Consider the following 12,253-nt stretch of genomic DNA (forward strand, 5'->3'; position numbering starts at 1 on the left):
GCAGATTGAGTGACTAATCCACCAAGGGCAGCCATTTCTGGGGGGAGGCACAGCAACTGCTGAACAGCTCACAGCTACGCCACCCAGCAGGTTAGGATATGTCACGAGAGCAAGTGTTGTATCCATCTGAAATGGCAGGTGAGCTCCAGGCATTAGGTAGTTACACCAGCTGGAGTTCTCTAATGTAAGGTGCTTGTGCTAGGAACCCCCTCCTCCCCCCATTGAAATGGGCTGGGGCCGTTGGCAGGAAGTTAGATGTGGGGTTCTTGAGACTGGAACTCACCCTCCTCCTTGACGGGATAGAATCGAGGGCTATTGCCCCGGCATGCGCCAGATGTCTCTCTTTACCAGGCATTTGCGAAGGGGCAGGTTAGGAGGGCGCGGCAGTTTGAGGAGAGCATTCACAGGAGTGCTGATGGGCGTGGCTACAAAAAGTCGAATCTTTGGGTTGGATTTGTCATTGCGTGTGTGCCTGGAGCATATGGATTGGACCCTGCCAAATTCAGTGAATCAAATCTACATAGCAGTTGTCCCGTCTCTACCCCCTGCCTAATATTCTCTTGCTGAATAACTGCACTCTCCAAAAGTAGGGTTTGCTCCATGCATGCTCTCCACTGAAGGTGGGATAAGAAGTAATGGGCTTAATCTGCATCAAGGGAGAAATAGGTCAGATATCAGGGAAATCTTTCTAACTATAAGGGGAGTTAAGATCTGGAACAGGTGCCCAAGGGAGCTGATGAATCGCCATCATTGGAGATGTTTAAGAACAGGCTGGGCAAACACCTGTCAGGGATGGTCTAGGTTTCCTTGGTCCCGCCTCGTGAGGCCCCCTCCAGCCCATTACTATAATTCTATGCTGCAGAACAGACATTCCCCTTCTTTTTTAGTATTGCTGAGACTTGGGCACATTTACTGATTTAGCAGTTCTAGAGCATGCAGACACCACCCTGCCATATTGTGCTTGAATAGATGACAGACGAAGACTGCCAAGTCTAGAAGTAGTTGAGCAGCGGAGGGAACAACCACGATCAGTTGGCTTTAGAACATGCTGTAATAAATTAGCACATAAGTAATTGATGAGCCAGCACTGACGGCAGAAGGTAGGTCCAGACTCTAGGGGCTTAAAGGTACTTACCGCAGGTCCCACACGCGGCAGGCAGGCTCCCCCATTGACTCCACCTACTCCTCTCACGGAGCAGGATTACCGGCGTCGACGGTGAGCACTTCCGGGATCAAGACAAGACGCGATAAATTGATCCCAGAAGATTGATTGCTTGCCGCCGAACCAGTGGGTAAATATAGACATACTCTAGGTTGCACATGCTCAGATATTGCCGAGGTCATTTCTCTAGAGACCAAATGTTTTCAGGCAATGGAAGAGTTTGGTTTACGATGGGTATATTCTCAGAGCATCTAATTTGATGCCGTTCCTAGGGTGGGATCTGTCACCACACTGAAGTGCTGTCTTAAAGTCATTGATTTATAAGTGGAACGCCTCGAGTAACAGGAATGCCACATGCACAGAGCAGTAAAGACCACCCGGGAATATAATGAGCAAATTATAAAGCAAGTCAGATCTGTGGAAGAGGAGCCTAAAAATACATGCTCTGGGTGGGGATGTTATTTGTATCATCTAAGATGCCTTTTGGCTTTGACATGGGCTGGGTGCAGACAGAAGGTTTCTCTGACTTCTCCTGTGGTTTTTAAATGAGGTGTTGGAAATGGCCAGGGTTGGTCTGGACCTCACATAATTATGCCAGGGGAGAGGAACAGAACCAGTTTATTTGGAAAGTATCTGGCAGGAGCCATGGCTGAGACAGGGTGGCCCTCACACATACAGCAGACAAAAATTCACCACTTGCAGAAGCAGCTGCTACTCCCTTAGTGGCGTTGATTAAATTTTCACCTGAAGCAAGTTTGGCCCAGACTATTCTCTTCCAGCCCTGGACCCCACTCAGTTCTTCAGGCACAAGTACTTTTGTTGCAGTGTTTCCATCATAGTTTGGCGCAATCCCATGGTGGTGCTAGCACATTACTGAGCTTTGGCTAAAACATGATTATATATCAGAGTTACTACAGGTTACAGAGCCAAACAAGTTTGGTTTGGTGAAGGAGAACAATAGACAGGAGGCACTCAGTATGCACAGGTTGAACTGACTGCTAGATTCAGAGCCGGGAAGGAACTTTCCCCTAGAGCAATTGCCTTGATGCCATAGTAACAGAGCATTAGAAATATCTTAGAAGGAGGCTCTGTCTGCTTTTTTTCTCCAGCAAAGGGAGTTTTTTGGGAGTGCCTTTGCCTGGATCAATGGCCAGGGCTCAGATGGAGATATCCTCAAGCTATAATGTTCTCTGGAGTTGTAAGATGCAGGCATCAATGGGCCGTGGCTAGAGAGCCACCTTCTGTAAGAGCCGTGTCCAGACGAGGCAAGGAGAGCTGCACATGGGAACAAAGTGGTAGAGAGAGAGAGAGGCTCTTCTCCTTTCAGCTGGGAGAGAACCCTGAGTCTCCTGGTCCAGGGATACAGGCCCCCGTCCCTAAGCTAACGGGGAATTTCCAGTCACTGGGCCGAGGCCGTAACACCCTCTTTCTGTTTGTCAACAAACCGCTTCTTTGTCAACGTGAACCATGAACTCCTGGATCCCATAATGGCATTTCTCACTCAGGGCGGGATCTGCGGGCAGTGCTGTTGAGTGAACTTTCCAGCTGACCCGATCCTCTTGCTTTTTGTTGTACAACCAAGCCCATTTCGCTCCATCGCTGAACCTGTATGTATCCTCGGCTCACTGGATAATATACTATGACTCAGCTGAGGGAAATCAAATGTCTCTGTGGCAGGCAACATTTTCCCTGTCCCCTCCACCCCCTAAACTACTTTCACTCCAGTGATTTTTGGCTGTGCCTTCCTAGGCTATTAATAAATCGCTATTTCAACGCCTTACCTCAGGGGGCCATATCAAACAAAAGCCTTCTATCTCTCAGGCCCAGTCACAAATCCAGAGTGAGTGGAAGTTCTCCAGCCAGAGATAAGAGACCCTAGATATTAGCTGTGTATAGGGGAAACTCGTGATTCCATTTTACTTACAAAAGGTCAAATCTCTTCTTTTTCCCTGGGTCTGAAGCGAAAGAACTGACCTAAAATGTGCTTTTCTAAATGCCAATGAACTTGATAAGACGAGAGGAAAGAATACATCTGTAGTGCGATGACTTTCAAATACCAACGTGGAAAGGAGCATTTTCAAACAAAGCAATTTATCTTTATAATAAAAACTCTTCTGACAGAGCAACATGCAACTCTTTTGTCAAACGTGCTGCCGACTTGTTGCTCCGAATCAGAGGTTACCACCGGCGATCACAACATTCGCTCTGGATGACCGAGATTTCTTTGTTATGGTTGATAAAGGGAAGCTGGGGCTGATGACGAGGACCAGACTGATAGCCCCAGCTGCTGACATCTGCTGATTATTTGCAGGATGGCTGCAGTGCCAGCAGTGTATGGTTGCTACCATGTCGCTCTGTGTGTATGTCTGTGTAACCACACACTACGGTTACAGAATAGACACACCCAGAGATGGTGCAGGTTGGGATGGTGGGTAGGGGGGTTACTCTTCACAGCTGATTCAACCTGCTCTGCCAAGGTGACCAGCAAATGGGCTGTTCAGGGCCAGTTTGGTTGGTGACTTTGCCAGTGCGGTCAGCGTAACCCAGTGCTGTAGGTATGTGTTACAGGTCACCTCTGTGCTGACCAGCAGAGGGTCGGAGCTGACTTAGCTCCCACGCTACAGCACTATGGGCCTTTAACCCAGGCTGTAGCCGCTCACACTGTAGGGCTGGAGGCCCTGGTGCAACACCGGGGTGTGTGCCAAAAAGGCGGCTGTCACACAAGCACGTGGTTTCTCGGGACCTGTGACACGAGCAGCCACTCATCTGTCATCGGCCATGGAACTGCCAGTGGCTTTCGGACCCTTCCCGTCACTGACACCGGAGATACAGTACGGGGGAGAGAGGCCAGCCAGACGCTATCCGGCATATCCCAGGCAGTCCCAGCTCTCGTGGAGAATGGCCCAGTTGCTGGGTATCACGGCTGTATGTGAAGTTGGCCGTGGCTGCGGCTGGTTTTCTACCGACAGCAAGTTAAATAAAGAAAGTTCATTGCATGTCTTGAAATAATTTTAGCTGGTATAGTGCTAAACAGCTGGGCTGTCGGTGCTGGCACAGCACTCTGTCAAACGCTGCCGAGGAGCCGATCCATGTTTCTCAGCTCCAAGTTCCTCATCACACACCTGCAGCTGCGCAGGGCTCTGGTGAAGGGCATTGTTACTTTGAATAACACCAGTCTGAACCGCTCTTTGGTGGTGGCAGCGATAGTAGGAATTATGATAAGATTTCTGCTTGAACACAGACCGAGGCAAAAGCCCTAAATCAATAAGCTGACAGATTTTTAAAGCGTGTGAGGGATTGTTTACATGGAGGTCATGTTTTCACATCTCATCATATGATTTTCCTCATGGGGACCATGACGGGTAGAATTTCATTTGTATTTAGAGGACACACCGTTAGTTAATCTGGAATCCAAAGGCAAGCGCATAAGGTCACTGCCACGGCACGACTTCCTTTTACACCACCTAAGGATCTGGCCTTCGTTCTGTGTTTGAGGTAATTTCTAAAGCCTTGCAGCAGTACTTTCCTCAAGTTATTTTCAAAATGCAGCGCAAACAGGGGTGTTTAGCTCTTGTTCACTGCAGCGTGCAACGGCACAACACTGAGCTGAGAACCAGTGAGCAAAACTGGCTAGAAACAGAGGGCTCAATTCACCCCGCAGTCTCCCAGTTTTACACCAGTTCAACATCACTGAGGGCAAGCTGTAAAAGGAGAGTTGCACAGACCCAGCAAGTGAAACTAATGGGTTTAGTGTCACCATCCTGGCTGAGGGAAAGAAAAAGTTACACCATCAAAACCATGCACAGGTTTAAGAATCAAAGGTGCTAATGGTAACTCAGCTAGGACATTTTAAAGAGAGGACCGTAACCTCAGTGTCCTTTAGACACACATGGTGCAGCCTCCAAGGTGCAGTTTTGGGCAGTCTGGAGAGGTGGGGAGTTGGATGTGCCGGGAGCTCAGCGTTCACGGTGGCTGGAGGCTTTTATAACCTGCAATGTCCAAGTGCTCTTCTTCTTTTCCCAATGCACCATTGGGTTTGGAGACCACCTGGGCCTGGATCAGCTCAGAGGCAATTCATTAGTCACCATGGATAATTTCCACTGAAGTGGCATCGAGTTGGGGCGGACACCCTGCCTCCTCCTCCCCCCCCCCCCCATTGTGCTAGGCCTTGTATGTACAGAGGACAGGGCCGTTGCCTAGGGCGCTACAATTTGGGGGGGCGGCGACCATGGCGGTATTTTGGCGGTGGGACCTTCCGCCGCCTCTGGGGGGGGTGGCATTTCGGGGCAGGACCTTCTGCTGCCTAGGGCGGCAGAAAAGCTGGCGGCGCTCCTGACAGAGGAACGTAGTCCCTGAGCTGAAGAGTTCACAATCCAGATCACCTTAATACGCTTTTCTTGTTCTAACACTGGGTTATCTCTTGGGATTAGTCCCACCCACCTAGGACCTTTTGGGAGCCTCTCTCCAGGGATTTGTATCCCAGGTCCTAGGCGGGCTCCCTCACCTCCTGCTTTTCCTTGGCTTATGTCCTCCCTTCCCAAAAAGGGGAGGCAATGAGGAAGGTGGTGTCTGCCCCACCAGTGAGAAGAAAAGGCGTGGAGAACATGTGGAAGCATGTGTGCCCATCGCAGTCCATGTAACTCCGATTGCTCCAGCGAGAGGCTCGGTACGATCCGCCGGGAGAGGCGTTCTCTGATAAATCTCCAATGGCTCTTGCTTCTTCTAAGTTCTCTGGGCCGTTCCAACAATTCAGACTCTGCAAGTGCATGGTGTAGGGTTACCATATTTTGTGCCTCCTAATGGAGGACACTCCCGGGGGCCCCGGCCCCGCCCCCAACCCCGCCCACGCCCACGCCCCAACTCCGCCCCCTCCCAAAGTCTCCGCCCCCTCCCCTGCTTGAAGCCTGAAGCAGGTAAGGGGGAGTGTGGGGGGGAGGAGGCGCGGCCCAGGCTGGCCCCCGGCGGCTCCAGCCTGGGTCGGCTCGGGCCCTGGCCGACCACCCCCGGCTCCCAGCCCCCCGGGCCGGCTCCTGGCTCCCAGCTCCCCGACCCCGGCCCGGCTCCCAGCGCCGCGGGCCGGCTCCCAGCTCCCCGACCCCAGCCCGGCTCCCAGCCCCGCGGGCCGGCTCCCCGACCCCGGCCCGGCTCCCGGCTCCCCGACCCCGGCCCGGCTCCCAGCCCCGCGGGCCGGCTCCCCAACCGCGGGCCGGCTCCCGGCTTCCAGCGCCGCGGGCCGGCTCCCCGACCCCGGCCCGGCTCCCCGCCCCGCGGGCCGGCGGCTCCCGGCTCCCAGCCCCGCGGGCCTGGCCCGGCTCCCAGCCCCGCGGGCCGGCTCCCGGCTCCCGGCTCCCCGACCCCGGCCCGGCTCCCAGCTCCCCGGCCCGGCTCCCAGCCCTGCGGGCCGGCTCCCCGACCGCGGGCCGGCTCCCGGCTTCCAGCGCCGCGGGCCGGCTCCCGGCTCCCCGACCCCGGCCCGGCTCCCCGCCCCGCGGGCCGGCGGCTCCCGGCTCCCAGCCCCGCGGGCCCGGCTCCCCGACCCCGGCCCGGCTCCCAGCCCCGCGGGCTGGCTCCCAGCTCCCAGCCCCACGGGCCGGCTCCCGGCCCCGCGGGCCCGGCCCGGCACCATGCCCCCGGCCCCGCACAAAGAGGCCCCGGCCGAGCCTCCCGATTTTCCCGGACATGCCCGGCTTTTGGGGATTTCCCCCCGGACGGGGATTTGAGCCCCCAAAAGCCGGACATGTCCGGGAAAATCCAGACGTATGGTAACCCTAGCATGGTGTGACGGGTTGGATCACAGAAACCCTCTTGGGAGCTGCCACCCGATGTGCAAAGACTACCCCTGCTTCTGTTTTCCATCCCCCCTCACTGGAAAAGCACCAGGTTAAAGATGGATTCCAGTTCAGGTGACATGATCACATGTCACTGCAAGACTTCATTACTCACTTGCCAACACACACATACACAGGAAGACTCACAGGTAAATACAGCCATCTGCAGACAATGGGAGTCATCAAGATTCCAAACCATCATTAATGGTCCACACTTTACACAATTACAATAGGCCCTCAGAGTTACATTTTATATTTCTAGTTTTAGATACAAGAGTGGTACATTTATACAAATCAGATGATCACACTCAGTAGATTATAAGCTTTGTAATGATACCTTACAAGAGACCTTTTGCATGAGGCATATCCCAGTTACTTACATTCACTTATTACCGTATTTTCTCTAAAACTATCTCAGTTACATTATAGTGACTTATTATCAAGTTTTTTATAAAACCATATAGACTGCACAACGTCACATCCGCCGAGAGAGGCGTTCTCTGATAAATCTCCAATGGCTCTTGCTTCTTCTAAGTTCTCTGGGCTGTTCCAGCAATTCAGACTCTGCAAGCGCTTGGCTTATTCCCTTCGCCGCCGGATGCCAACTCACTTCGACAGCTCTGATGCTGATGAGTCTTAAGTGAGTCGGTGTCACAGGCAGGGCCACGAAATCACTCACAGGAGTGCTGATAAGGGAGGAAAACCGGAGGGCCTGGAAAGTGTAAAGTCATGAAATATTCATGTATTGGGCATTCCGGCTCATCTAACGAACAGAACGTTTCTGCTCCATTCAGCCTCTGAGCTTTCTCTCGGGGCCCACTCTGGGCAGGCGATCCTTCCCACCCCATTAAGAGGGTTCTGAGGCCTGCCCCGGAATAGGGCTCGAGCGAGCTAGAGAAACTGCAGGGGGCGCTAGAGCCAGGGTGAAGAAAGAATTTCCATGTGCTCTGAGCACATTGAAGGTTGAGTGGCTGGAGCCTCTGACGGGGGGGGGGAGGGGCCGGGAAGCCGGTACAAATTACCAGGGCTCGGCGGTCCGGAAAAGGGCTCACGGCCCGGCTTCCCCCCTCTCGTCAGCCCTGTTTAACCGGTCCGCCCTTGCTGGGGGGGCCCGGAAATTTTTTTTCACCGGGGCCTGAACCTGCTCTCGGCGGCCCTGGCCTCTGCCATGTGCTCACAAGCGCCCAGTTCACTTTTACGGATTGATCAGTCGCCTCTAGAAGAAACAGCCTCACTGTAGCTCTCTGACACAGGGAGATATGCGGCGCTTTTTCTTAATTTATAACTATAGTGAAACCAAATGGCTGTTTGATGGGTTAAAGAAGCGAGTCTGGTTTTAAGAGTGCAAAAAAGATCAGTAAAAGATCAGTTAGATTTGAGATCCAAACAGATGTTAGCTCCTGTCCCCCATGGATTTGGACGTCAGTGCAGTGCAGACCCAGTGCACTTCAGAGCATTTTAAAAAGGAAAGCAACTAAGTTAACCTCCCGCCCCCAGCTGCTTGCTTTACCAGAGCACTCAGTTTAATGAGGCCTGTCCTCTCTCGCTGACACACACGCACATGCACAGGCACAAAACTTTGTTTGTTCTATCAACAAATATGACCTGCTTGATCTGAATAATTCAGTGGTCTGCAGTGGTTCCTATTTCCACTGAGAATACAGCACTGCCAGAGAATGTTAACCACTCACATGGTGCAGAACAAAATTATTTCCAGCCAGAACCCTACAAATGCACGAACAATGCTCGGGTCCTCCTTAGATCACCTCCCAGCCCCGCTTACATATGACAGCCATGCTGTGGGTATGGTGCAATATGTTGGCCCGTCTCCGTCGAGTTACCAAATCATTCAGGGATCGACGCTGGCTCAATAAGTCTCGAAGCCTGGCTGGACATCCAGGAGCTCTCAGAGCCGGAGTGCACTCCAGGACGGCTGCCTTTGAAGACCTGTGAGGTGAGGCCATGTCACTTTAAGCCATTACACCATTCCGATGCCCGGCAGAGGAGAGGTCCCTACGCGCCAATGCTCTCCTGACCGTGAGCGATGGAGCCCTTCTCTATGCCATGTGGGAGAGGAGGAGTGAGTGGCTGCTAGGCAGGGATCTGCCATTCCTAGACATACCTTCCCCCTAGAGGCTGATGCACGCATGGCCAGGTGGAGTACGGCAGAAGACGGGGTGGCTGGTTTTGCCGTTCTCATGGAGAGCTGGTAACAAGGGTTTAGATCTATGGAGATGGGTCTATACACAACAGATGTGCCAGCCAGCTCCTCCCTGCTCCTCGAGTCTTTTAAATACACAAGCCACATCCCCAGGCCCAGCGGTTGGATGTATAGCAAAGCCCGGGGAGGACAAGAAAGGCCCATCTGTGCTGTTCTGACCCTCAGACCTCAGGTCCCAAAGAGCAGCACCCTGAGGTTCCAATCTCTGGCAGCTCATTCTCTGCCTGGCCTCCCCTTGGGGCTATTCTGGAAGCTGAGGCCTGCTAAGCAAAACATGCTTCCGGCCATGCCCCCTTACTCCCACGTCTGCCCAGCGCTAAAGGCATGGGAAGCTTGCAACCCAACCCAACCCATCAAGGCTGGTCCTCTCCCACCTCTACGTGTGAGCCCCACTGGCCCTTAATGATGGTCCCTGGGGTTCCAGACTGAACAGCCACAACTTAACTCTGCTTCTGTCACCCTCCACCCTGGCAGCAGCCCCTGGTTCTGTCCGCCAACAAGAGCCTTCTATCTAGAGACCCTAGTGCCCCCACAGAAGTAGCATCCCCTTCCTCCCAGAGGGGCCCTACCTGCATGCCGTCATTCTCTCACTCCAGAGTGGCCCCTTTGCATGGACCCTCCTGGGCTCTGTGACAGGTTGTTTCTTGTCAGGCCTGCAGGACAAGGGAGATGCAAAGCACCACTAGAGTGTCGCTCCTACGAGTGCCGGCTTCCTGACCCTTCCTCCTTCCCAGTTGTGTTTCTTCGCTGGTACTAAAGCGACGCGGGGAGACGTTCAGAAAAGTCAAGCCTGTAGCGAGTCAGGAGCAAAACTGGGGTGAGAACCTGAGTCCCGACTAATCCCAGCCACTAAACCAATCCGGCCAAGCCCCACTCCTACAGTTCCACGCGACGCACTTTCAGGACTGGGTGAGCGAAAGGTCACGGGGTATAAAAGTGCCCCCCGCCCCCGTGGCAATTATCAATGAGGAGGAATGAGGAACGAGGAGTCACTTCTCCATTCGCAAGCTGTCAGATGAACAACGATCACTGACGTTAGAGGCTTCCCACAGGTCTATAATTTAACAGGGGCATGCAGTTATTTCAGGGATACTGATATTTCAGGGATCGCAAGTTGCTCTCCCGCTGTTGGAGGTGGGAGAGGTTCAGATCAGAGGTTACAAAACGTTACCTAGATTTCTGGACACCCTTCTCAGGTGGTCATAACCTTCGGGCTGCTCTCTAGCGGCCCAGCTCTATACAGGCACTGACCTGAGTACAGGGTCCATCATGATAGAGACAGGTATTGAGACTGCTGGACACAGGCAGCTCCTGCTGTCCTCTCTGGCTGTCATACTCCTGGACCAATGGTTCTCAAACGTATTTGATTGCCCCCCCCCCGCTTCTTTGTTTCTGTGGTCGTTTACGCCCCCTCCCCCAAGTACTATACGGCCCCCCAGCTCTGAGGGCAGCCCCGCGCCAGCAGCAGCACAGACGTTAGGGAAGCGACGTGAAAAGCGATAGTTGTCAGTATCCCTTTTCACAGCAGACTTAGCGCCCCATGGCCACCCTTACTTCTGCGCTGCTGCTGCCGCCAGCCTGGGGCTGACAGCCGGAGCCCTGCCTCCTCCAGGGGTGGGATTGGGGTGGGGAGAGAGAGGAGAGCCCAAGCAGTGGGGCTCCAGCCGTCCCCTTTATCCTCACTTCCTTCTGCATGAGCCCCAGCCACCAGGGGTCGACACACGTCGTAAAAAACCACACAGCTCGTGCCTCCTTCGAGACATTCCCGCCCCTCCCTTGGGAGCCCCGCCCCATAGTTTGAGAACACAGTCCTAGACTAAATACACAGGGTTGTCCCTAAATACTGATCCGGACTCCGCAGTCATGGACTGGCTTGCTGACCACAGAAGGGGATCCATGTGCTGCATACAGACAGAAACGAGGTCAATAGAACATACACATGCATCGCAGGGAGAGAAGCCTGAGACCTTTGGCTCCAAACAGGGCCGGCTTTAAGCCGAGTCCCCCGATTCCCCGGAATTGGGCCCTGCACCCACACCTAAGAGGGCCCCGCTCCAGGGGCCTTCGGCGGCATTTTGGCGGCGGGAGGTCCTTCGGTGCCACAGGAGACCCGGAGCGGACCCCCGGCCGCTGAAGTGCCACCAAAGCCCCAGACCACCGCCGGGTATTGGAATCGGGCCCCGCGGGTCATAAAGCCGGCCCTGGCTCCAAAGACCCTGGGATTTACCAGTTAAACTAAAGGAGCCTTTGGTGACATTAGCAGAGATTAGCTGGTACTAGGCTGTGTTCATGTGTACATCACAGATCGATCCATCTGCCGGGTTCCCTCTACACCACTACAGTGCATTAGTTGAAGTGGCATCTCAAGAGACAGCAGCAGCATATAGAAGTATAGTCCAGATGGGTTGCAAATACTTACAGCACTGTACAACCTGGGCCTGATTCGCCTCTCAATTACACTGGTGTAAATCCAGAATAACTCAAATCAGTGGACTTATTTGGGAGTTACACCATGTAGCAGAGCAGAATTATGCCCCCTGCTATCCATGGCTTTGTTAATAAAAGACTCAAGCTTGTATTTCCAGAGGACCTGAAGGGAGTTAGGTGCACCAACCTCATGGGCTTTCAACTGGATTTAGGCGCCTTGCTTCTTTAGGCTTCTTTGGAAAATCTCAGCTTCAAAAAAAGTCTGTGTTATGGAACCGGTTAAGGTATCTGCTAGCAACCAAATGCTCTGTTATTTCTTTTCCCTGCAACTGTAGCACATATACTTAGGAGGGCCAGGGACCAGCAGTGGGTTTTAACTGTTCTGGGAGGAATTTAGTGCAGAGACAAGAGTGGGTCCAAAGCGTGGTGGTGTGGGTCAGCCCGATTTTCAAGTGAATCTTTTCTTCACTTTCAATTGGCCCTGCCAGGTTTTGCCAGGGATAAGTCTGCAATGAACAAGCCGACTAGCTCTGTGTACAAAAGTACTTCTCCTCCCCGAAAGCTTTGCTTTTCAGGCTGCTTTTCCATTTTCTTCATCCCCCAGAAATGGGGCAC

This window comes from Malaclemys terrapin, chromosome 16 (genome assembly GCF_027887155.1).
Source record: "Malaclemys terrapin pileata isolate rMalTer1 chromosome 16, rMalTer1.hap1, whole genome shotgun sequence".
In the NCBI taxonomy this organism is placed as follows: domain Eukaryota; kingdom Metazoa; phylum Chordata; order Testudines; family Emydidae; genus Malaclemys; species Malaclemys terrapin.